General features: G+C 37.2%; 1 protein-coding gene across 11 annotated transcripts in view; it reads left to right on the forward strand.

Moving 5' to 3' along the window:
- NCOA3 (nuclear receptor coactivator 3) overlaps positions 1–27469 on the forward strand; it is a 119098-nt gene that overhangs the window by 51833 nt on the left and 39796 nt on the right. For 3 of the 11 annotated variants that reach the window (XM_059893070.1, XM_005215047.5, XM_005215050.5), the window contains one exon: positions 8320–8404. The exons of 2 other annotated variants lie outside the window; for them this stretch is intronic. The gene's annotated coding sequence lies outside the window, so the exon portion shown is untranslated. Of the gene's footprint in view, positions 1–8319; positions 8405–15880; positions 15962–21220; positions 21281–26728; positions 26903–27469 lie in introns of all 11 variants that reach the window. 6 more of the 11 variants (XM_010811755.4, XM_025001295.2, XM_025001291.2 and 3 more) reach the window with 5 other exon arrangements.

A 27469-nucleotide genomic window follows, 5' to 3' on the forward strand; every position in this document is an offset into this window, starting at 1 on the left:
CAGGTTTTACGTTTATTATACAACCATTAAAAGCATGTTGCTGATGATATCTCCTTGGAGTATCTTGGTTCAGGCATATCTTCCATTTGGTGGGTAAGAAAAATTAGACACACAAAGTCAGTGTAATTTTCCCAGTTACATATAGAGAAAATAATAAGTGGTTTGTAGATTTCCTTGACTCTGCCTATATTTTATCCAGTCGAAATGTATACGGAACTCAGGACAGGCGATGTACTTTGTATAGTTCCCCAGCTGTTCATAGTAACGGCTCAGTTAAATTTTGACGTTATTCTTCAGGGAGAAGTTTTGTTCTGGTTGCGGATGATGTATATATTGATGTTTTTGAGCATGGACATAATATCTGTGTTCATGTTGATAAGAAAATTGAATTGGATTTCAGTACAAAACTTTTGTAAACATTTTACGATACAGGCTCTTGTATTTTGGATTTCTGCTTTTCTGATGTTTAGGCCACCGTTGGTTTTAGATAAGAGAAATTTGAATCTCTTGATTCTATTTTCTTCCACTGCTGTATCTGCCTTTGCAGGCGTTTTGCATAGCAAGTGCAGGTCGTATTGTGTTGAATGCTAAGTTTACTTCAGTGTTTGGTATTAGATGGTTTGTATAGTATATGTACTGAGGATATCTTTGTAATTTTGACATGAGTATTATATTATATATTGATTACATTTCTGTTTTTAAATATTAAGGAGTGCAGATATTTTAATCTTTACATGCCAAGAATTCTGGGATCTCCTTGTTTCCCCTCCTTTAATTGCTGCTGGTGGAGGTGGAAGCCCTTCTCAGTGTTAATAAATGCCATCACCCATTCCCTTCCCCCAGCTTTACACTGGGGCCTAGTTTGCCTGCAGCTGCAATGGTAGGCATCTTTCAGGAAGTGACCTTGGCTTGTATTAATCAAATTCAGAACACACAAAAAGCTTCTTGCTAACATGCTGACTTGATGTAAAATTTTATCGCATCCATTTTCTTTCAGAATGAGGCCATCTTGTAAAAAGAAGATATACAGAAGACTCCTCCAATGTAATACATTAAAAAAGCTTTGTAAGCCATGTTAAAAAAAAAAAAACACCTAGATTTTAAAAGTAAAGACTATTAATGGCCAAATGTGCATATACCTAAATCATGAAGGTTTGGGAGTTGTTGCTAGAAAATTAACTTGTTTTAATGCTGAATAAAAAGAAAGTCCTGTATGTTAGCATCAAACTTATTTACTATTTAGCTACATTAAATACAATTTAGTATTGTATTTAATATATTATTTATATCAAAATATTAAAAAAAATAAGCTATAAATTTAATAATAGCTACATTAAATTATTGTGGAAGATTTATACACTATGAATTTATTTTGGGGCCCTTTAGTAAACATGTATTAAGAGAGATACTTTTGTATATAGTTTATCTTTGGGTGCAGAAATGACTTTGATCTTACTGTGTTGGTTTGGATAAGAAAACTAATATCCTGCTTGGAATCATTTTCTTATGTAGTGGCAGTACCTACAGGGACTTCTACATATAACAGAAGATTAAGTCAGCAGGGCTGCTAAAATTTACCACCTATTGTATTTATGAGAAATATTCTAACTACAAATTCACACAGTTGCTTCTTCACTTTTAGCTGATCATTATGATACAGCAGTTAATATAGTCAAAGAAATCTAGTTTTTAAATGTAGGATAGTTAAGGTTTGTGTCGTACAGATCTTTATTTTAACCTTGTTCAGTGTTATATGTAGAAAAGAATATTTCATGGATTAGTTTGCTAATGTTTTCTACATTTGGGAGAAATTTACATAAAAAAAAAACTTGGAACTCGGTCGCATCTATTGCCAAGGGGTTCACTCTTGAGTTTATTTTGTATAGGAGTCACTTGTGTGTACTGAACTGTTTTAGAAGAGAAATACAGAAAAAGAAAGCTTAAACTTTATGAGCTGTACCTGCATTTTGGTAGATGTACAGTATGAAAAGTACAGGCATGGTATGTGCTTATTAATGATTAGGAGAGGAGATAGAGAACCTATGGAAATAAAAAATTGGGGTTAGATAAATACTTTAATGGCTTCAACATCTGAGTTATTATTTACTGGAAACATAATCAGCATTATCTGTGATCGTATTGTAACTTGTTCTTAGAATTGCAGCCTCATGGAGATAAATCTATCTGTAACCTGCCTAAGTTCACTCTTTGTCTCAATACCAACATCATTAATTGGTTTGTTAGATACTCCAGGAGAATTTCAAGGAAAATGACTCGATCATTTTTCTCCACTCAAATACCTGTTTTAAAATACATGGTCTTCAATAAAATTGTCACTTTGAACTTAAAATGTTCTTTGCCTCCTCCTCTGCTGCCACCTTCCCATGCCCCCCATTCCCCCCTAAGAAGGAGAAAGGAACGCCTTAAGAGAAAAGGAATACATATAATCCTGGTAGCCAATGAGTTAATGTTCATTTGCAGCCTGAGGGTCAGCGTTCAGTCCCTGTTTCCTGATTGGCTGCTAAAAGGTGAAATTGAAACCACTGTAAACTTTTGACCCTGTAGCAATTCTTGTGGAACGCCTTCCACTGGTGGAGCCCAGAGCTTCAGCTCACCTCTCCACCCAACCCCTCCCACCCGCTTTCCTGTATTTATTTTGTATGATCGTGCAACACTGCATGCGGTTTTTCCAGGAGAGGGGGGAGAGGGAAGCAGAACAAGCACCAGCAAGCGGCTGGCTCCATGCCTGTTTTAGCAACCATGTCATTACTAGCTACAACTCAGCCAGAGATAGGGAGCTTGTTAATAAACTGGTCTGCCAACTGGATTTTTTAGTTTTCTCCTTAATCTCAAGGTAATTTTAAAAATGCAGAATGGTCGTATTTACTGCCATTGTTCATCAGTGGATAGTATCGTAGTGTAAGCGAAATATATGGCACGATTTCCTGAATGTGTTGAGTTAAAAATAGCTTTCATATAAAATAAAATAAAAAAAAAAGCTTTCATATTCAGCAACCTTTATATACCCCATTAATGTTTCCTATGTCTCTTTTGATTTTTACGTAAATGCCTAATGTTTTAACAAAAGTTTTTTTTTTCTTCTTTGCCTTTGTCTTTTGTTATAAAGAAACTCAATTGGCATTTCATTTCTAACTATGGAGAATAATTGCAGAAATTATCTGTACATTCAAAGTTTGTTAATAATCCCCCCCCGCTTTTTTTTCTTGAATGAGGTAAACGGTCCTGGATTCGTCTTCCATTCACGTGTAAACAGTGCTTTACAGTCACCACAGAAACCCGTGAACACACAGGACCGTCCGCTTCCCTCTCCATTGACACTGTTGTCAGACTGTGCCTTCGTCTTTGGTTCCTCCTTATATCCCTGGTGTCTGGCAGAGTTGATGCTCAGCAGATACTTACTGAGGGAACTTAGTTTTCATTTCAGAAACTATAGTGGCTGTTTGTACCTGCTACTCCTTTCCTAATAGCAGGAACCATATTTTGCTTACACTTTGGAGGGCCTGTGCAGCACCTGGCATCTGATGGGTGCAGAGCAAACATTTAAGTGAATTAAATGCCTTCCCCAAGGTTATGAATCTGAACTTCCAAAACCTAGGTTTTCTGAAACTAAAGTTTCTTTTTTAACTGCCTCTTTAAAATTTTCAGATTGATTCTACGTAGAACTAAACATTTATTAAAACTTATTAAATGACTATTCAGAATAAGTTATTATAAATCAATTTGGTCTTTTCTAATATACATCATAGGCTGGGTGGTAATACATGTCAAGTATTTTTTTTTTAACCCTGTCCTTACTTTACTAAGCCTGCATGTGCTATAATTTGAAATAATTCCTACTCCCCTTGTCAGAAAGACTGGTATTTTTGAAAGTTTGTCGTCAGTGTATTCCCAGTATTCTCTTGGGTACCAAATACATTTTTCCTTATTTACTTGAACACGAAATAATGGACTAATACATTTAAAGAGAAAATTCTTTTTTTCTGTGAAGTTTATATAGCTTTAAAAACAGTAGCATCTTTTTATATAATTTTCTTTCCCCTTTGATTAGATTGGTTGTAGTTGATTGTTGTAAGTAAAATTTGGTGTTAACAGTTTTGACAGAGGATATATTTATTGTTTGATAAATAATCTCAACTGCAAAAAAACCCTGTTCTTTGTGCCAGTATTACGTAATCTTTAAGTAAACGGGATGTTTAATTGGTGCACAAACTGATTGTGTATCGCTTTAAAGACGAGTGGGCAACAGCTGGCTTTTCCCAAAGATGGTGGTTCCCCATCTCCATCTATGATTTTAGGAAACTGAGGAGGGAGTCCCTGGGAGCCCTGCCTGCAGCAGCATGGAGAGAATAATGAGCTTAATATGATTAATAGTAGAGTCTTTGCCCCCTTCCGTGCTCAATAGCAAAAGAAAAACACGTTCATAATATTCAGTGGCCTCTCTCTGTCAGTTGGTGTTTCCCAGCATCAGCATTCTGTAGTTTGGATTTTCCTCTCAGCTCCCCTCCCCCAGTTTGATTCTTTGTTCTGGCCTCGAGGCACATCTTCTCAGACTAGCTCTTATTAACAAAGCTCAGTTTGATCTTCCCAAGCCCCCAGTAGCTTTCTAGTGATGCAGGTTTTGATAATGTGGATCTCATCGGTCACCTTTATGTTAATTCTAGTAGACAAATTGGGGCTTCCCTGGTGGCTCAATGGTATAGAATCCACCTGCCAATGCAGGATATACGGGTTCAGCCCCTGGGTCAGGAAGATCCCTAGGAGAAGGAAGTGACAATCCATTCCAGTATTAGTGCCTGGGAAATCCCATAGACATAGGAACCTGGTTGGCTACAGACCACGCGCTCGCAAAAAGAATCAGACACAACTTAGCGACTAAACAAACAAACAAACAAAAAGTACAGTCCTAGGAAATCTGCTCTGACTGTTGCCTTTTCAGAATCTTGATTCTAGACTAGTCAACTGCAGTGTCCCAGCGGTTCCATACTTAACAGGATCTTGGTAGATAGTACTTTTTAGATTACCTACTCCTTGCAGTTTGCTGGTAAGCAAGCCAGTCGTTGCTCTGATTATTTGCTGGTAAGTCACTTCAGTCGTGTCTGACTCTGTGTGACCCCATAGACCAGGCTCCCCGGTCCCTGGGATTCTCCAGGCAAGAACACTGGAGTGGGTCGCCATTTCCTTCTCCAGTGCACGAAAGTGAAAAGTGAAAGTGAAGTCACTCAGTCGTGTCCGACTCCTAGCGACCCCATGGACTGCAGCCCACCAGGCTCCTCCGTCCATGGGATTTTCCAGGCAAGAGTACCGGCGTGGGGTGCCATCGCCTTTGGGGGCCTCTAATCCAGCTGCACACTTCCTGGGAGAGGAGAACTTTTTAGATGGTACTCCTTTATGTTCTGGGGGTTATGGGGTACAGATTGGCTGTGTCAGTACTCCTTCGGATAGTTCTCATCGGCAGTACAGCAATGCTTGAGCATGAATGTAGGCGCTCTCACCAGCTTTTCACATTAGGCAGCAGTGCTTGTTCCCTGGATCAGTCATTAGGTACATTCTGACTCAGATGCCTTTTCCTGCCCACCTATCTTGTTCTCTAAGTACTAATGTCGCCCCATGAACTCCTCCTTACCTCTCAAAAGGAGCAGCAACAAAAGAACCATTTCTCTTTAAAAATTACATTTATTTGTTTATTTTTGGCAGCACTGGCATGCATTGCTGCGTGCAGGCTTTCTCTAGCTGTGGTTAGCGGGGCTCTGCTTGGTGGGGATGTGCGAGCTTCTCAGTCCTGCGGCTTCTCTTATGTTTGAGGCTCGCGGGCTCTAGAGCTCGAGCTCAGTAGTTGTGTACTGGCCGAGTTGCTCTGAGGCACGTGGAATCTTCCCAGACTAGAGATTGAACCCGTGTTCCTTCCATTGGCAGGTGGATTCTTAGCCACTAGACTGCCAGGGAAGTACAAAAGAACCATTTCTGAGATGAAATTTGATTTAAAACTAGGGCCAGAAAACCTTGAACTTTCTTTACAGGACTTTTGCCTACCTTTTCCCCCTCCACTGTCCTCTAGTTAAATTAAATATAAAAATTCAAGTTATAAAACATTGAATTGAGTGAATTAATGAATTAAAGTCGCTCAGTCATGTCTGACTCTTTGCAACCCCATGGACTATACATACAGTCCTTGGAATTCTCCAGGTCAGAATACTGGAGTGAGTAGCCTTTTCCCTTCTCCAGGGGATCCCAACCCAGGGGTGGAACCTAGGTCTCCTACATTGCAGGTGAATTCTTTTCCACCTGAGCCATCAGGGAAGCCCAGGAATACTGGAGTGGGTAGTCTATCCCTTCTCCAGCAGATCTTCCCAACCCAGGAATTGAACCAGGGTCTTCTGCATTGCAGTAGGATTCTTTACCGACTGAGCTACCAGGGAAGCTCAATTCATTTAAAAACCAAAGTTGTTTGTGTTTTCTCCTGTTTTTTATTTCAGTGTGCTTAGAAACTCTTGTTATACTATGTGTCAGATAGTCTTGTTTGGCTAATAATTGTTTTTATTTATTGAGCTTGTATATACTAGCTACTAGTAAGTAATTTTGGAGAAGGCAATCTCCAGTACTCTTGCCTGGAAAATCCCATGGACAGAAAATCCCATGGCTGCAGTCCATGGGGTCGCTAAGAGTCAGACACGACTGAGTGACTTCACTTTCACTTTTCACTTTCATGCATTGGAGAAGGAAATGGCAACCCACTCCAGTGTTCTTGCCTGGAGAATCCCAGGGACGGGGGAGCCTGGTGGGCTGCCATCTATGGGGTCGCACAGAGTCGGACACGACTGAAGCGACTTAGCAGCAGCAGTAAGTAATTTAAGCATTTTCACTTAATTGTCACAAGAACCTTATGAGTTGTGATACCTATTTTAAGATGAGAAATCTAAGGCTCAAAGATGTCTTACATTGACCCAGGGTTACCAGACCAGTAAGTGAAAGAGCTAGGAGTTGGTTGGCTCTAGATCTGGTGGGCTCTGAAGCTTCTGCTCTTTAGCTATTATGTTAAGAACCTATATGTACTATTGTGGATTGGAAGATGCGGTCCAAGAACTAGCTAACTTTTGGCATTGTCTCAGTGATAAGCTGGAGACTACTGTGATTATTAGTAGACACGGTACTAGATACAGCAGTTCCTCTTATAACTTTAATTGCATGCCACTTATATATTACCTAGATTTTCTTCTCCCTTCGTCAACAACGTTATGATGTGATATCCTTCTGCCCTCAACCCTCATCCCCCTGTTCCTCACCTTTAATTTGAATTTCAAAAGTGCAACAGATCCTTCACATCATGCACCTAGATTGTGGTTGGTTGTCTCCTATCTACTATGTGGATTGGCCATGACTGTGATGTGTTTGTTACTTGGAACTTGTGAGTGTATCATTTTTCCTTCCATCCTTTCTCAGCAGACCTGCCAGTTCCAGCACAAATGCTATTAACTTAAGAGCTTAGCTATGGTTGTTGAATCTACAGATAGCTCTAGAATTAGTGGTAGTCAGAGTGTGCTTTGTCTCATTTGGAAAATCGTAAGGTGAGAGTGAATGTTTTTATTGGCTCACTTTTTTGTTGGACTAGAGCCTGCTCCACATTTCCTCAAGTGCAGAAGTCTGCAGTTCTGTATGCTCTCATATTTATTGAAGTTTATTTTGAAGAACTGTCCTTCATTTACCTGTCTCCTGTTTAAAATAATTTTTTTTTTTTTTTGGTGAATGAAATGATGTATCCTTTCCTAAAGGGGAAGAAAATATCCAGTACTTTTTTTTTCTTTCTCCCTTTTCCTTGGTTGCTTTATCTATCTATCTGGTGGGTATTTATCTTTTTTGGACTTGAGGATTTAATTAGATTCTTACAGGATATTTATATTGTTTTAAATTGTTAATTTGTTGAGCATTCCCTTTGGACTTGGGGGGGAACATCCGAAGTTCAGATTACCCATCTGGTTTCATCACTCTTCAGAACTTGGGCTAGTCTCCTTCATCACTACTTTGCATTATCCATGTTTACAAACTGTGACGGATTGTATTGTGTATGCCCTGCCTAATTTTTTTTTTTTTAAACAGAAGTAGTAATATATGGCAAAATAAGGCATCAAGTTCAAATTCCTAGGAAGAGGCTTCATACTTGGTAACTTTTTGTTAGTTTTGTTTCTTATGTCCAGGGACGGGAAAGGTGGGAAAAGTTAACTTGTGTGTGACTAATAATAATATTTATATTCAGAAAGGGCAATAAAAATCAATACCCTTTTTTTTATTTGTTTTTGTCCTCAGGATCAAAATACTTGCTGAACAGTGGAGTCAGAGACCAATAAAAACAAACATAAACTGCTTGAACAGCATTTGACTGGCTAGCCAGGTAATTCAGTTTTCCTTTGGATCCTTTGTAATTTTCTGACTTCACCTTCTGAAGATACTACACACTTTGTGATTTTATGATTTCATTTTAAGCTTGTTTTATATGTTACGTTGTCCTCTTTAATCATACTGTTAGTTGAATGAAGGGTCTTGGAATAAGTTAATATATATGTATATTCTATATACAAATATAAATTTGGAGGGAAGGAGTATGTTACAGTTTAACATGAGATGCTGCCATCAGCCCTCTTCTTCTTATGTGTGAATATTTTAATGGCACTTAAAATCGGAATCAGCTCCATCCATTTTGACTGTTTCACCTTTCGGAGGCTAGTTTCCACAGATTGCTTGTGCTGGTGTGTAACATTTCAACTGACTCCTCTCCTAACTTTTGTTATTGCATCAGGATAGGAAAAATGAGAATGAAAAAACTGTCTAATAGCCACGAAAGCACTTACGCCTTGCTTAGGTGGTTCAGTTTCTTTTTGTTAGTAACATTATTATTCTCTTGGTTGGCTGGGCTTGAAATCTGAGTCATCTTTGAATCCTACCCCCTTTGATATTTTTAGTAAACAAGCCTTATCTGGTTTTCTATTTTCATGTCTCCTCTATTCGGTGAACTTTCTGTTACCAATCTTAGCTTCCTAGGCCAAGACCCCGTAATTTCATGCTTGTGTTTGAAATGTCCCTTTACTGCTTCTTATCTATACTGTTTCAACCCACTTGAAAATTTGCTTCAGTATATCTTCAGTATATCCCTTTAATCAAGTCTCTCTTCTGTTATGAGCTTTGTACGACTGTTCCTGGCTTACAGAAAAAAAATACAAACTCCTCTCGCTTACATTTGAAACAGTCCTTTATCTGATACTTTATCTAGGCCTCCAGTTTCAACTCGTGCTATTTCCCAATAAAATCCTTCAGTTAATTATGGGATACACCCATTATATTCTGAACATAGTAGAGAACTATCTCCATAGTATTTATCTTAAAAAACAAAACTTTATTTGGAAATTTCCAGTTTACAAAAGTTAAAAAATAGATAAAGAATTATCTAGATATCCTTAGTCAGATTCACTCTCTGGTTTTATTATTTGCATTTATGTGGGCTCTTACTCTTTCCTCTCTTTTTTGAATTATATGAGGGTTATGTTCCATAGAATGTGTTTCTTTCCTCTAATACTTCTGCTTTATTTCCTACGAATAGGGCATTCTCTCATACAACCATTGTACGGTTATCAGCTTCATAAATGGATGTTAATATAGACCTGTTGTCCATCTTCCAGTTTTGTCAGTTGACCTAATAAAGTCTCTCCCAGCAGTCTCCCTTGCTTCTTGTAATGGAAATGAGTCTAAGCTCAGGTACTACGTGTAGTTATTATTTTTCTTTAGCCTTCTTTTTCCTGGAATATTTCCCCAGCCTCTTCTTTGTCTGGTATGACATTGACATTTTTGAAGACTGCAACCGTTCCCCTCCCTTATTAGAATGTTCTTCATTTTCTGTTTGAAACAGGGTTAGAATGAGGCTATTTGTTCTTGGCTGGGATACTGCATAGGTGATGTGATACCCGAGAAAGATGTACAACTTCTGGAGGCACAGGATGTCTTCTGTCCCTCATTGGGATGTTAATTGTGATCATTTGGCCAATGTGTTGCCTGATTTCTCTGCTGTTAGAGTTTCTTCCCCTTCTTTAAGCAGTGATGGGGGAGACAATGCCAATACCATGATTCTCATCACAGTTTGCCCTAGATTTAGCATTCATTGATGATTCTTGTCTGATCTAATTTTTTACAGTCATGCTTCCAAAATGGTCATTTTCTCATTCCGTTTCCAGTGGAGCTCTTTCATCATGCTCCTGTGTCCTTGTGGGAAATAGTATTAGAGACCAAGATCCTTGGTAGGTGTCCTTGTTGCTCCTAGATTGTCTTCTCTTCTTGACCCCTTCAGTGGACACAGCTAGGAAATAAATGCATGTTTGTACATGTATATACATAAACATGCTTGTTCATGTACACACACACATAGCAACATGCATCTATGTAGTTTATAAATCATGTTTTGATGTCAGTATGTCCAGTTTCCCTCCACATCTGCAGGGTTTTTTCTTTGCACCTCTCACTTTATATTTTTATGTCCATTTTTATACCACGAGAGCCTTGGTTCCCAACATAGTACATTTACTCATTTGGTCTGTCCTATAATATATCTAAAATCATTTCAGATTTGCTTTGCCCATTTAATTACAGTAAACAAAGTGAGTGGGGAACTTGTATATAGTTTTGCCCAGGACTGAGAGGAAATCCTATATTCATTTTTTTGACTTACATATTTGTATTTAAAATTTTTTCATTTTTAAATTTTTATTGGAGGTTAGTAGTTGATTTACAGTGTTGTGTTAGTGGTTGATTTTCGGGTGTAAGATGCTATATTTTTAAAATACTTGAATTAGTCCTCCCTCATCCTACCTTCCCTTCCCTCCCCGTTTTTGTTTCCCACCTTAGTTTCTGCATGATGTAGTTGTGATATTTGTTTGAAACGAAATGAGGTTTATTTATTTGTGTGCTTGAGTTTCAGTTTGTTTTAAAATGCTCCTCCTCATTCTGATTCTGGTTTTATGTTGATTATGTAGAATATGAATACATTTTCAAAGGTCAAAATTACACAAAAGATACACATTCCCTCTGTATCTTTTCCACCCTCATTTTCCCCATTTCTCAGAGGAAGCCACCTTCAGTGTTTTCTAGAGTGTTTTCCTGTATTTTCTTTTTGTAATGACAAGCAGATATATGTATGGTTTTTTTTTTTTTCCTTCCCCAATTGCTCACCAGTAAAAGAGTCTACCTGCAGTGCAGGAGATTCAAGTTGAGTCACTGGGTTGGGAAGATCCCTTGGAGGAGGAAATGGCAACTCACTCTAGTGTTCTTGCCTGAAAAATCTCACGGATAGAGGAGCCTGGCAGGCTACAGTCCAAAGAGTGGCCATGGGTTGGACAGGACTGAGCAGCAGCAGCAGCAGCATCGTTTCATTATGTGCACACACCATAGGCTATTCCGTCAGTTTCCTCTGTGTGGGTAGTACCTAGGTTGTTTCCAGTATTTTGCAGTTAAAAATGTTGCTGCAATGAATAACCTTGTGAAAATATATTTTCATATTCTTGGGGGGATATACCTTCAGGATACATTCTTAGAAGTAAGATTACTAGGTTGGAGGGTAAATGTATATGTAGTTTTTGTTAGATGTTGTCTAATTACCCTCCATAAGCATTATGCCATATGGATTCACACCAGTCATGTGTGAGAGAGCCTATTTCCCCCTCTCATACTGTATACATTCTACTGAGTGGTTTTTAGCTGCATCCACATGATTAAGTGTATCAGTAGTTTATTTTTATTGCTGAGAAGTATTCCATTGGGCTTCCTGTTTTTGGCTTCTATGAATAAAGCTTCTAGGAATATTTAAGTGCAAGTTTTTGTTTAGATTTTTTTCCCTCTTGAGTAAATACCCAGGAGTGTAATTGTCTTATGTTAAGTGTGTGCTTATCTTTATGAGAAATTGAAACTGTTTTCTAAAGTGGCTATACCATTTTATATTCCACTTGCAGTTTATGAGAGTTCAAGTTCCACTTATATCTCTTTATGAAGCGTCTGTTCAAATTTTGTGGATTTCTTAAATTGGGTGGTTTGTTTTCTTATTGTATGACTTAAATTTTTCTGAGTACAGATTCTTTTCAGATATATTTTGAGAGTATTTTCTTCTGGTCTTTCTTTGGTCTCCCTTTTCATATTCTTGAATTTTTTTTTTTTGAGAATATAGGCATTTTGAATAAAATAAATTTTTTTTTTGCTTATGAGTAATCGTTTTTTAGTGTGTGAAGAGATCTCTGCCTATTAATGAGTTGATGAAGATTTTTCTCCTTTGTTGTAGAAGTTCTATAACTTTATCTTTAGGTCTGTGATCCATTTTGATTTAATATTTGCATGTTGTGTGAAGAAAGGATTGAGGATAAGTTTTTAAAAACATTGACATTCTGTTCCATGGCTATTTGTTGAAGACTCCTTTTTCCATTGTGTTGCATTTTAATTGTGTGTGTGGGTGTATGTGTGTACATGTGTGCTCAGTTGTGCACAACCCTTTGCTACTCCGTATGTGTGTGTGTGTGTATGTGCATTCTCAGTTGTGTCCTACTCTTTGCTACTTTCTGTGTGTGTGTACATGTGTGTCCTCAGTTGTGTCTGACTCTGCTACTTCATGGACTGAAACCGCCAGGCTCTTCTGTCCAAGGAATTTTCCAAGCAAGGATAATGAGTAGGTTGCCATTTTCTCCTGCAGCAGATCTTCTCGAACCAGGGATTGAACCTGTGTCTTCTGCATTGGCAGGCAGATTCTTTACCAGTGAGCCACCTGGGAAGCCATTTATATATATATATATATATATATATACACACACACACACACATATATATATATATAGTCGGAATCTCGGAGAAGGCAATGGCAACCCACTCCAGTACTCTTGCCTGGAAAATCTCATGGATGGAGGAGCCTGGTAGGCTGCAGTCCATGGGGTCGCTAAGAGTCGGGCACGACTAGCCGACTTTACTTTCACTTTTCACTTACATGCATTGGAGAAGGAAATGGCAACCCACTCCAGTGTTCTTGCCTGGAGAATCCCAGGGACAGAGGAGCCTAGTGGGCTGCCGTCTGTGGGGTCACACAGAGTTGGACACGACTGAAGTGACTTAGCAGCATAGTCGGAATCTATTTCTGGTCTTTATTCTGTTCCATTGATTCATCAATCCTTATGCCCATCAATCCAGTGCAGCTTTATAGTAAGGCTTGAAAGAGGTGGTGTGAGTGTTTCAACTTTTTCTTCTTTGTCATGATTTCTCTGAAAGTGAAGTTGCTCAGCCGTGTCCAACTCTTTGCAGTCTCATGGACTGTAGCCTACCAGGCTTCTCCGTCCATGGAATTTTCCGGCAAGGGTACTGGAGTGGGTTGCCATTTCCTTCTCCAGGGGATCTTCCAGACCCAGGGATTGAACCTTGTCTTCCGCATTGCAGGCAGATGCTTTACCATCTGAGCCAGGATTTTGGTACAAATCTCAGGATATGTTTGTTAGTCCCTGCAGTCTTGTCAGTCTCTCTGAGAAACTGTCCTGCAATATCTATCCAGCTTGACCATTCTGAATTCTGGTTATTATCTTGTCCATTCTGCAAGATTGCTGGGCTCTGTTTGAGTTCTTCATCCCTCTGTTGTGATCTGGAAAAACTGCCTCCTAGAAGGAAGCCTGGCTGATGGTAGGGCTCATGTTACCATGTTGTTCCTTCTCCCCTCATGCCCAGTTGTTTTCTTAATCTCAGGGACCACAATTTCTCACTGTTTGTTCTCTGATATTTGAATATAGTTTGTTTAGTTTATCAACATAAATGAGTTGATGAGTCTCATTATTCTCTCTTGACCTAAATTGGAAGCCCACAGTTGATTCTTGAGTTAATTTAAAAAAAAAAAAAAAAAGGCTCTTCTCATGCTGTGCCAAAAGGAGCAAAAAGATATCTTTAACCATAGAAACTTCTTTGATTGCTGTTTTATTTATTTATTTTTGGGGCTGTGCTGTGCAGCATGCAGGGTCTTAGCTCTCTGACCAGGGATTGAACCTGGGTCTCCGGCCATGGAAATGTGATGTCTTAACTATTGGACTGCCAGAGTATTTTATTGAACAGTTTCTGAGACCAGAGGATTAATTTCTCTGGAAGTTTTCCTAAGGAATATAGACTTGCATTTCTAAAGTCTCTTTTATTCTCGTATCTTGAGACTAGGCAACCAGTCTCAACAAACTCGACTAGGTTTCATTTGCAGGACTTATAAATGTGAATGAATTGTCTCTCCTCCCAGTACATCAGATTTACTGAGTCTCTGGCCTACTTTTGAGGCTGGTCCCTATAAGCAAAGAATAGGTACCAGGCCTGTAGGTATTGACTTATAAAGTGAAGTCATTATTTGTTAATGATGGGCTTGTCATGCCTGGCTAAATGAGAATTATTCTCAATTATGACATTCAAGATGCAGACTTGATTATCCAATTATCCTGATAAATGGGTTGACAGATTTTTATTAAACCTATGCAATTAATAATATTGACATGAAAAGTAGAGAGACTCAGTTTTTATGTTTCTGTTTTTTCCCCTGCAATTTGAGGACATCGAATCAGGTGCCACATAGAATGCTTTTAGAGTACGTAAGTGTAATTTATTAAATTGAGGGCTAGATACAGAAGAGAAAGAAAAAGGGCTTCTTTATAGAACCCACTAGAAAACATAATACCAAACAATAATATTCTAAAACAAATAACCGCAGTTAAAACTTCACTAGTTTATTCAGTCCTGTGTAAATCTGTTTCGCTTAATCTTTTTTTTTTTTTTGCAGTCTGCTTTGAAGACATCATCCACTTAGGTGTATAAAGGGACCTAGAAATTTTGACTTAGTTTATCTTCCAGTACAGTTGTAAAATTGTGTAAGTTACCTTAGGTCAGTAGTCTGTCACCCAGAATTTATTTCATAAAATATTTAGGTTTGTTATCTCTTCCATGAGAATCTTAGACTTCAAGGCAAACAGCAGAGGAAAGCCAAGCCACCATTTGGCAGGAAGACATTTTGGATGTCCTTCATTCATTGTTATGGACAGGAGTTTTCATCTGATGTTCTTAATCGTTGGCCTGAAGGAGTACTTTTAGTCCCTAAAGTATTTGAGACTAATTGTCACAGATTTTACTTAGGTGAAAATGTTTATTTCACATTCATTTTTGAAGGATTCCCTGTATATAAAATTTTGTGTCAGTTGCTTCAGCACTCTAAAGATCTTGTTGTCTGATTGCTTCTAAGAAGGTAATTTTTATCTTTGTTCCTCTGTATATATGGTCTTAAGGTCTTTTTTTCTTGTGACTACTTTGAAAATTTTCTCTTGAAAGGCAAGATGTTTGAATTTAAATAGTTGGACTATAATGTACTTAGGTTTGGTTTTCTTTGTATTTATTCTTGGGATTAACTGAACTTCAGTGTGCAGACTGGTGTTTTCATCAAGTTTGGGGAAGTTTTGGCCATTATTTCGTGAGGTTTTTTGTTTTTGCTTCAGTCTCACTTCTGGGGCTCTAGTTGACATATTTGATAGACCATTTGCTATTTCTCACTTGTCCTTTCCATTTGTCTTCAAGTTGTTTTCCTTCCATTCTTCAGATGGGTAGTTTTGATAACCCTTTAAGTTCAATTACTTTATTTCTTCTCCAGTCTGAGTGATATTCAGTAAGAAAATATTTTTCTGTTTCAACCTTGTTCTTACAACCCAGCGTTGTAAAGGGCTTAAGCCAATGGGTTTATCAAAGTTGTATAACTAGTTTGTGATGTAACTGAAGTTAGAACTTACATCTTGATTCTTTGCAAACTTTCGACCTTTTCTTTGTATAATTTGTGAACTTTATATTGTAGTAGGTTGCAGTCTTTTTAAATATTCATGCTGAGGAGGTAGAGGATACTGCTTAAACATTAATACAGTTGCAGAAATTAAAGGTAAGTTCTTATTTGTGGTTTAAAAATGATTTTTAATAGAAAAATGTAAGTATCACTGAAGTCAGTAATACCTTAGAAACTTACAGATGACATTACTCCAGCATTGAAAGTAAGCCTGTGGTTATTCAACAGAAAAATTCAACTTTAACTATAGAAATTCTAACATCATGACTTTCTGGAGTTTAGGCTGTGATATTATTCATGGTCTTGGAAATTAACTTTTTGAATACAACCTCAGTTAATGGATATATTTCGTGTAGATTTCTGAAACTGATTTTTATGTCATCTTTGTTAAAATTAAAACACTGTATAGTTGGATAGAGGAATGAAAATATTGCCAAGGCCAGGATAATTATCACATGCTTTCATATCATATTTTATTAATAATATTGTAGTTTCTAAAGTTCCGGCAGAAGTCCTGAGAATCTTGATATTTAGAAAAAGTATTGCATATGAATGATGTTCTAAGTTGTGAGAACTGTATTTGTCTCTGTCCTTCAGTTTAGTTTGATATTGAATTACTGGAGTTTAAAGATAACAGTTTTAATTATAAACTGTGTTTTTTATGTCTTATAGTTAAAATGAATTAAACTCAAGGAAATCTGTAAAGCAACTATTATTTAAAAACCAAACAGTTTAAGTGAACTGCTTCTCCCCTACTCAGTGTAAATGAATGATGGTTAGATTAGGAGATGAAACTATCAGTAAGATGAAGATATTTAAAATTGTTTTTTAAAGTGATGTGCATAGGGGTGGGTCGAGAATCTATGGTACTTGGTGATGACCAACCTGGTAAAGGCCATACTTCTTCACTATTTTCTTTTTATAAAGAATGGTAGGAACTTCTAGTGAATGTGGCTGGAAAACAGTAACTTCTTATTCAGGATTTCAGATGGGCCAGTTCTATTGAAAGTCTGTTGTTGAAACAGCTGTAAATGGTGTAGTTAAACTCAGAGATTCCATGAAAAAAGGACTAGAGTATTTGATGTCATAAGTTTTAAGGTTTTGGGGGATTTTTAAGGGGATGAGTGGAAATATTTAAGGGCTTGGGCTCTGACATTGGCAAGACCTGGGTTTAATTTCTAGCTCCATCACTTACTAAATATTTGACCTTGAGTGGGTTATTACTTCCCTGTTTTCTTATTAAAAGGAATAAAGTTGAATTCTATACTTTCATCTGTTCTCTGTATCAGAGGACAACTGTAGTGGGGATTGAGTAGTAGATGAAATACACTCAACACAGGATCTAGCTCAAATGTTAGATTAAGTATTTGTCCACATGGTTTTTAAAATTTAACATTAAAATATGCAGTATTTTATATGAGCAAGAGTATATATTATTTGTGAGTTATAAAGTATACTTTGATGAACACCTGTGAACCTACTCCTTGAATTTAAGAGCCGGAAGGTTGTTAGGTGTGCCCGTTCCCTCTGTGTTTCTCCCTGAATTCATTCTGCCTGGATCCCAGAAGTAACAGTTTCCTTTAGTTGCAGTTGCTTTCAAAAAAGTTTGAAAAGCCACACATATATGTGTTCCTGAACAATGTTCAGTTTTGTCTTTTAGCTTTACAAAAATATAAGGAATGTAGTGTACTTGTTTTTTTAACTTTTGTTTGCTTTTAAGATTCTACCATGTTATATATAATTTATTTATTTTTTCTGCTACTATATGGTAGTCTTTCATATGGCTTTATTAGAATTTTTTACATTTGGGATTGAACATTAGTTTTCTCTAGTTCTTGATGTATGAATGATATTTCAGTGAACATTTTAATACATGTCACTTGTTGCAGAGAGACTTGTTATTACTCTAAAGTTTTAAAAGATAAACTTGATTTTTAACTGCTGATGTAATAAATTTACTTTTAATGGGGAATTTCTTTAGAAAAAAGTAAATTTTCTTATCGAACTAGCCCTGTTTCATTAGCTACTTCATTTCATACACGTCATTTATCACTTATCACAGGATTGGCAGTATGTACTGCAAGGTTTTAAACAACTTCATTAAAGTATAATTTGCAAACAATAAAATTCACCAACCTTCCATTTACAGTTTGAGTTTTGGCCAGTGTAACCATTGTCTCAATTATGACGGAAGACACTCCTGCCTCCCCCTGAAGTTCCTTTGTGCCCCTCTGCAGTCTGTCCTCTCTCCTGGTAACTGGTGGCCACTGGGCTGCTTTAAGTCACTACAGTTTTCCTTTTCTTGAATTTCATATAAATGGCAGTCCCCTTATGTGTGTATTATTTTGTAATTGTTCCACGTTTCCTGAATATTCTGTCTCTTTTCCTCTTTGTATTTTCATTTTGGAAGAGAGAGAAAAAGAGTGAGGGAGAGAAAGAAAAAGTATGTGTGTGTATTCAGCCTCACTGGTTGCACTCCTCTCACCAAGCAGCTCTGTCCATGGACAGCATTCTTTATTTCTGTTAGTGATTTTGATTTTAATACTCTGATTTGCTTTTTAGAGTGTCCGTCTCGATCCTTACGTCCCATCTGTTCCTGCATGTTGTCCACTTTTACCTTTCGAGCCCTTAGCATGTTCATCATACTTAAGATTGCACAAGTGGTTCCACTGAAAAATTGTTAAAGACCCTGCCTCTTTCCTGTTTACTAGCAGTCTTCAGAGGATTCTTATGTAGGTGGCCACATTAGAAACTTAATGTTCACGGTCACAGTGTTCATGTTAGCCGAAAAGTGGAAACAACCTCATGTCCATCAACTGAGGACTGGATGAATACATATCTGTAAAATGAAGCGCTGTTAGATGCCACAACACAGATAGACCTGCAGGCTAAGCCAGTCACAGAGGACTAGGTACTGTATGATCCCACTTGTATGAACTGTCCAGAATAGGTAAATCCATAGAGACAGAAAATAGGTTAGTGGTTGCCTAGGGTGAGGGGGTCAGAGAAGTTGTGTGGGTGGTGGGTATGGAAGCATTAGGGGAGTGACAGCTGAGGGGTTTCTTTCTGCAGTAATAAAATGTTCTGAAATTGACAGTGGTGACAGTTGTGCAGCTCTGTGCTTTAAGCCATGGAATTGTGTATTTTAAGCGTGTGGTATATGAATTTTATCTTTGTAAAATTCTTGCTGTTGATATTTTTTATTTTTAATTGGAGGATATTTGCTTAACAGTGGTTTATCATATCTTAATGAATCGTATCTTAATGAAGCTGTTAGAGAATATAGCTGATGTATTCAGGAATAGTAAGAGTTCTGTGATGCCATAAAGGAATTTTATGGGAAAATATGGGTACTTTCCTAATGGCACTGACTTCAGAAAGTGTGCTGTGTATCTCAAACTTTTCTGAGATTCAAAAATAACATGTTAATTAAACTCACCTCAATTTTTAAAAAACCTTGGTCTTTGTTAGAGTAGTTGGCCTGAAATTATAGAGTTAATGTTAATTCCAGCCCCATATCTTCATTTGTCAGGAAAGTTTATGTCAAAAGACTTTATTCAAAAAAGAATTCAAAATCATACCCAAATCCATCTGCACTTTTCTATATGTCCATTAAATGCTTGTAAGTTACTTATGGATATTTTGCCGTTATACATCCAGAAATCAGTTTTTTGCATTCAAGCTTATAAGTCCAATTAGAAGATACTAAGAAAGCCATAATTTGGTGGATCTGCTCTCTTGGGCTGATGAAGTGCTGTAGTTTTAAGTGGAAAAGTGAAAGTTATTTTACTTGAGATAATTTGACCACACTAGGTCCCTCACTCCTTTTTTATTTTTTTAGGTTTTAAGCTTTTAAGAGACTCTTTCTGTGCAGTGATGACTGATGACGAATGATGCATTTAAAATGCGGACGTCACTAGTTTTATGATACATAGGAGAATATCGATGTGTTTATAATTTTGAAAGCTTAGTTTGAATTTAATGTTGGTGAAAGAGCAATTTACTTTTCAAAGATAGTATTTTTTTTTTTTTTAGCATAGGTCACATACTATACAGAAAAACTTTAAAAAGAAAATACCTATTAATAGTTTTGTTCTATTATTAAAGTGAAAAACTGCTTAAACTGGTTCGCTTTTAAGGATGAAGCTTTCTGAATATGTAGAGAAAACTCTTAAGGCTATAATATCCATCTTTGGCACAAATAACAAACTATCTAAATTGCTCTACTAGTGTAATCGATATTTTTCTGCTCTTGGTAAAAGTGAATGGAGGTAAGGTTGTAGTAATTGTTCACAGTCAGGGTTTGTTAAAGGGACAGTTTTATTAGAGTTGGAAAATATAGACATAAAGTCATCAGATTGGTAATACAGATCTTGTAGTACTTAATTTTGTAGCTTAATTAAGACTATAATTGGCCTAAATATCAGCTCAGTGATCCAGAAATACAAATAATCCAGTTTATATCAGTTATCAGTGGTCCTGTCTCTCATGTGCCAAACTCTTAAAGTAGTTACTTTTTTATTACTCTGTTTTCAAAAGAATATGTTTGGAATCTGTAATTTTTAACATGTAAAGCCTGCATTATTTTGAAGTTGATATTGAAAACCTATAAACTTCTGACCTTGAGTAGAATTTTCTGTGTATAACCATTACATACAGCTGGTGGATTCAAAATTGCCTTTTCTGGTACTCTGCTTTGTGAAAAATAGTATGTATTGGATATGAGTGTATGACAGCTGACATTTATCAAGGATAACAGGAGCTCATTTTCACATTTTAAAAACTTTGAAAGCTTTGCATGTGTACACATGCTCAGCATATGTTCCTAAGATTTAAATATATTTTCCATCATGTATCAATCTTTAATGAACTTCACATATTAAGCTCATGCTATGTGAGTCCACAGTCAACCTAAAGATCAGAAGTATAGGGCATTTAATTCACCTCCATAAAATTTTGTCTTTCATAGTTGAAAAATCATTCCAAGTAAAAATGAACCTAATGTTTTCCAGGTAACACTCCTGTTACATAATGTGTGGTTTGTCATTACTTTCATTGCCCTACTATAAAATTTGCCCCTCATGTAGAAACAGCCCTATAGAATCTTTATTTTTGCTACATCGACTGCAAGCATATTGTTCTTGGTTTAAAAAGATTTTTATAGAGCTAGTTGTTTCATTGGAGGGTGACCATAAATAGAATTGGAATTGGATGATTCTTAATCTTGTTCTTAGCCTTTTAAAGTTTTCTTTAAAATGAGATTGTGATAATAATTTAAAAGAACTTTAGAACTCCAGAGTTCATAATGTGTTGGCAAGCTTGTTAATTAAAATAACACCTTTATGGTTGATGCAGGTTTCAGATACTGCAACCCTTGGATATGTTGACATGCAGATCACATTGACTTGCTGCAAGGTAACAGGAGACATGCTTTGACTTCAGAAGATAAATTGGCCATGCACAGCTATAATCCTACTGTCTTTTCATTTCTAGACTTGATTTAGTAGTATGAGGTCTTTGATTTCTAAGCCCTGGGAAATAAGTTGAAATAAAATTTTTGTGTATATTAGAGTTTATATTTTGGCTTTTGATAAGCCTGTTATGTGTAAAGGTACCATGTAAATTGTAGGCATTTTATTACTAAAGTAACTCCCAATTCCATTTGAAATATAAGAAGCCTGAGTTTTGTCCTTTTCTTTTTTTCTTTCAGCAGTTGAAAAGGAAGGCATTTTATTAAGAATGATGAGTAATGAATGGGATTTTAAATTTAGGCTAGTTAAATTGCCAGTGTCTTTATATTTTTTAAAAATTGCAGTGAAATTAATTATGAATTTTAACATGATTTTTCAAAGAAGAAATTGTCCTTAAATTGCAACCCAAGTGTCCTTTCTAATAAAAGATTCTGTTTCAACGAACTATTTTGACAGGGAAATGTATAGTATCAGAGAAGTTTAAGGAAAATATTTGAGTTGTTTACATAAGAGCAGTTTAAGACCACTACCAAAACTATATTTTTAGCATCTTTGAGAATTTAGTGCTTCTCAAATGACATCTCTAATATTCTGTTAGGTCCCAAGGTTTAGATTTGTTTAAGTCTATTTTGCTAATATTGGAGTTGGAAAACACACAAATACATTGTTTCCTGAATTTATTTGAGTTGTAGAGGTAGTTATTTTATAATTATTCTCTCTTTAAAATAATTTTGATTCTGTCTGTAAATCATAAGATTCTTGTGGGAGCCATCTTTCAGGCCTACCATTTGCCCACCACTGAGCTTTTTTTTTTTTTTTTTTTAATGTGTGATTTTTTTTTTTTTTTAAACTTCTTTCAGCAACCTTGTAAAGGTGAATATCCACTCTCAAGAAAAGAACATTAAGATGCAGAGATTTAAATTTGGCAAATACCGTATTGGGGCTTGGATCAAATCTGTGTTCTTTCCCTTTTTTACTTCACTGTGCTGCCTTCTGGTTGGATTCATCAGTCCCCGCACCCTGCCCCAATTCAGTGATTATGTGTGTGGTGTCTGGTCTAAGAATTAATCCTAGTCTATTGAGTTTTGTTTAAAATGTGGGCTTAAGCATCCCATGCTAACCACATCTATTCAGAGTTCCGATATTTGGTGCTCAGATAATGGGTAGTACCATCTTTTTTATACTTAATAATTTATGAAGTTTTATATTTTTTCTTTTTAGAACATTGTTGCTCTATATGTATTATATTTTCATGGCTGTTGATTGTCTTATTAAGGATTGTAATCATTTATTTTAAACTTATTTGAAGATTTTATTGGGTGGTTAATTCATCTTTTGGAATCAGTGCAATTTCTTGGCCATCTTTCTTAGTTCAATTTTTAAATCCACTTGGTAAGTTTAGTTTATAATTTGTATCTTGAGTGGGAAGTTTCTCTTTTGTGATGCACTTTGTGTGTCCCCCTTTCCCTGTCTCTAGCACTCATAGCTTATTTGTGTTGCATTCAGAAATCATTCGGAGAAGGCAATGGCACCTCACTCCAGTACTCTTGCCTGGAAAATCCCATGGGTGGAGGAGCCTGGTGGGCTGCAGTCCATGGGGTCGCTGAGGGTCGGACATGACTGAGCAACTTCAGTTTTACTTTTCACTTTCATGCATTGGAGAAGGCAATGGCAACCCACTCCAGTGTTCTTGCCTGGAGAATCCCAGGGACGGGGGAGCCTGGTGGGCTGCCGTCTATGGGGTCGCACAGAGTCGGACACCACTGAAGCGACTTAGCAGCAGCAGCATAGTAATATATTTTCCATTTTCATCCTGTTCATGCACTGATGGTACAAAAGCAGTGATGCATAAAACTGCTGGTGTCGTAGCATGAATCAAGGCAGTGGCACTACCAGACTACTGGTAGTCAATTACATTTTTCACTCCTCTGTGCTCAGACTTAAAGGAAAAGAAACAAAGAAAAACCTCACATAAACTCCAGTTCTTTATCACTTGGGATTGTCTTTGATGAAGGAACAAAATTTGCTCATTTCATTAAATCTTGACAGTTGAGTACTGTATTTTTAACATTCTTTTAGTGAGAATGGAAAATACGCAAAAAACACTTCTGCCTACCAAAGTAGGATGGTTGTCTTGGGGAAGAACACATGTGTGATTGGCTTTTATACTGAACAGGCCACTTTTTTTCATGAAATATAATTTTTACTTGAAAGAATGACTAAAACTATGGCTTTGGAATTTGGGGATTTGGCAGACAGTTTCTTAAAGCTGAGCAAGGTGAACCTATAACTTTAAAGAAAGCATCTGAGAGTATTTGTTGACAGTGATAAAGCTGGAGTTTTCAAGTAGAAATTAAGTTAATTTTGAATCTGTCACCATGACTGTGACAGCTTCTCAGTACTCAAAGACTTTATGAATGAGATGGGTGGTGATATTAATGTGGTGGAGTTTTTGATTTTGTATAATGTATCAGTATTTGAAAATCTGCTTATTCAGCGAACCAGTATTATCCAAATGATAATATTTGATGTTGCAGAATCATGCATGGGTAAAAGTTTTTTCAGAGTGTAAGTTAGTATTTTAATGTAACGGTATGAAAGTTCATTGATAGGGTTTCAGATTGCACTTTGCAACTGACCTTTAAGAAAGTACCACTTTCTTAATGCCAGGGAGTGCTGGCAACACCAGAAGCTAGGCGAGGGTGGAGCAGGTCTCCCTTGGAGCCTCCAGGAAGAGTGTGGCCCAGTCATGCCATGTCCTTTTTGGACACTGAGCCTGGAGAACTTCAAGAGACTATCCTGTTGTTTGTGGTAATTCATTACAGTAGTCACAGGACACTTAATACAGTAAGCAAATCTGAGTAAGATGTATTCAGGGTATGCCTCATGTTATTTTGTTTTGTTTTTTGCAATATTTTGTAAGTTTGGAAGAATTTTTAAATGAAAACTGAAAGTACCACTTGCCATTTTAGCATAATATCAAGGAAAATTATTTATAATGAATTATAAAAGGCTGTTGAAATAGTCCTTCCTTTTACAAGTACGTGTATCTGTGTGACTGGATTTTCTTCATGTATTTTGATCAGTATGACGTATTGCAGCAGGTTGAATGGTGTAGCAGATAAGAGGGTTCAGCTGTCTCCTGTTGTCAGACATTAAGGTTTGTAAAACCATGAAACAGTGCCACCTCTCATGCGATTGTTTTGTTTCAAGTTATTTTTCATAAATTGTATACAGTAATGTATGATGGACTTGTTTTTAAATGTTGTAATATTTCAAGTGTTTCTCAGTATTAATTTCTAATGTAGTAAATATTGACGGAGAGGGCAATGGCACCCCACTCCAGTACTCTTGCTTAGAAAATCCCATGGACGGAGAAGCCTGGTAGGCTGCAATCCATGGGGTCGCTAAGAGTCAGACGCGACTGAGCGACTTCACTTTCACTTTTCACTTTCACGCATTGGAGAAGGAAATGGCAACCCACTCCAGTGTTCTTGCCTGGAGAATCCCAGGGATGGCTGAGCCTGGCGGGCTGCCGTCTATGGGGTCGCACAGAGTCAGACACGACTGAAGCGACTTAGCAGCAGCAGCAGTAAATATTGATAGACAATAACCTACATAACCAAAGCTTTTTAGAGTTCAAGGAATCCTGATATTAAAAAGGTGGAGAACTGCTAGCCTAGTGCATTTGGTTAGAACTGTACCAGCTTTTGACTTAAACCTTGCACCTCGTATCTTTGAGTAGCTGTGTGACATGGTGTGCTATGTCTGGTACTCAGTTGTTCCTGCTTTTCAGTTACATGGAAGTCTTGCTTGCTCAGTTGTGTTTGACTCTTTGCGACCCCATGGACTGTAGCCCGCCAGGGTCCTTGAGTCCATGGAATTCTCCAGGCTAAAATACTGGAGTGGGTTGCCATTGTTTTCTTCAGGGGATCTTCCCAACCCAGAGATCAAACCCAGGTCTCCTGTATTGCAGACAGATTCTTTACCACCTGAGCCACTGAGGAAGCCCTTTAAATTAAATATCAGCCATTAATTTTCAGTGGAGATGTTTTATAGCACAAAATACAATTTGTGATTCTACATGTACTAGTTTGTTGATTTCCTGGCACTGGGTCATCAGCTTGTTGGAGGCCAAAACAAAACAAACAAACAAACAAAAAGCCCCAAAACAATAACAACAAAAAACTTGTCTATTTTGATCAATAGTTCATCCCAAGCATATTGATATAGGAAATGCAGTTTCCTTTGTGTGGCTAACACTCAGGCTCTTTAACATCCCCCGGAGAAAGGAACGGCTAGCCACTCCAGTATTCTTGCCTGGGGAGTAATAGGGACTGAGGAGCCTGGCGGGCTGCAGCCCATGGGGTCCCAAAGGATTGAACCGACTGAGTAACACTTTCACTTTCACACGTAAAAAAAAAAACAAGAAAAACTTGCCCTCCTCCCCAGTTTTATTGAGAAAATTGTTGACATATGTCACTAAGTTTAAGGGGTTCAGTAGGATGGTGTGATTTACACATATTGTGGCATGCTTGCCACCATAGGTTCAGCTACATCCATCATCTCACATAGATAAGATAAAAGGAAGGAAGGAAGGAAAAAAATTTTTTCCTTGTGATGAGAACTTTTTAGGATTTACTCGTAACAACTTCTCTCTGTTTCATACAGCAGTGTTAGTGTAGTCTTCAGCTGTATATTACGTCCCTGTTACTTTGTGACCACTCTCAGGATGCTTGCTGAAGTGGGTTTTGCTTTTACCAGTTTAGTTGTATGAATGGTTTTACAAGGGTTCATAATTAAAATTTTGCCTCAAATGTTCTCTCACGATAATGAGATGAGCCCCCCTTCATTTATTCCACACGCATAGGCAGGTTTGTGAAGTACACAGAAAGGCTCTTTAAGTCATGTGTCATAGAACTGACCTTTGAGTAGGGAAAAAAAAGACAACCCACACTATGTTTCATGCGAGATTATTTGGGTGATGATCTTTTCATCCTGTTCCTCAGTAGTTCATAGTCTCGCTTGCTGCAGATTTCTTCCCTTGAACAATCATGACCTAGAGGTACAGCTTTTTAGCTCCACATAGTATAGTAGGTATATTTTGGAGGAGAATAGAAGGCAGTTGAAGTCTGGTTTGGACTTTGGCTTTTTTCAGCCATGCTACCACTACACCACCCTCCAACAGGTAAATGATGTTAGGAGTGCATTCTTATTTTCTTTTTGGACTTTGGTATATATGCTGTCATTCACTGTTTGTATTACTGTCATCCTGAAATCAGTAGTGACTTTTGGAGATTTATTTGAAGAGAGAACTTCTGTCATCAGACATATAACTTCTAGGTATATGGAAACATTATTTTTTTAAAAAAAGAATCCTTTTGAATTTAAGGTTATTTAGTCTAGGAGTGGAATTATGAATCACTGAAGAGTAACTTTGCTGTGAAGTCAGAAAAAGAAAAAAGGCAATGGAAACAGCAAGGACTGAGCACAGACTAACTGTAGTCTACATGATGGCCCATTCAGGAAGTCTGATGAGTCAGACTTGCCATGTCGTGTTGCTCAGGTAAGAGACCATCTGCCCCAACATCTTTTCTTTTAGAGAAGGAAATCTGGCTAGGATGTTTTTCCTGTGATACTTTATTTTCTCTTTTTCTACCTTCAGTACCTGTTTTTGGAAAATTAATTCAAAGTGCTTCGTCATCTTATATTTCCCTATTGTTGATTTTTGAGATGTTAGTCTTATAGGGAAACTCAATGTAGCTTCTATATATTCTTGATATTGGTGGACAGAGCTAACTTTAGGACTGCAGGGGAAGTGTCTTGGTACTTCAAGCTTTTTTATTCTGCAGGCACTCCCATTTTATCAATATCTGCCTTGCAGTTGACCCATGGTCATCGTTCCCGGTACCATTCATTCATTACTTGACTAGTGCTGCTTCTACAGCAGCTTTGCTGCTTTCAGTCGTTTGATTGCCAGGTGACTGATGGCATCATTTGTTTAGTTTTAACATTTCTTAAAAAAAAAATGTTTTTTTTAATTATTTTTGACTGCGCTGTGTCTTTTCCTGCTTTGCGGGATTTTCTCTAGTTGCTATGAGCAGGGGCTGCTCGTCATTGCGTTGGGCGGGCT

Source organism: Bos taurus, chromosome 13 (assembly GCF_002263795.3).
Source record: "Bos taurus isolate L1 Dominette 01449 registration number 42190680 breed Hereford chromosome 13, ARS-UCD2.0, whole genome shotgun sequence".
NCBI classification, from domain to species: domain Eukaryota; kingdom Metazoa; phylum Chordata; class Mammalia; order Artiodactyla; family Bovidae; genus Bos; species Bos taurus.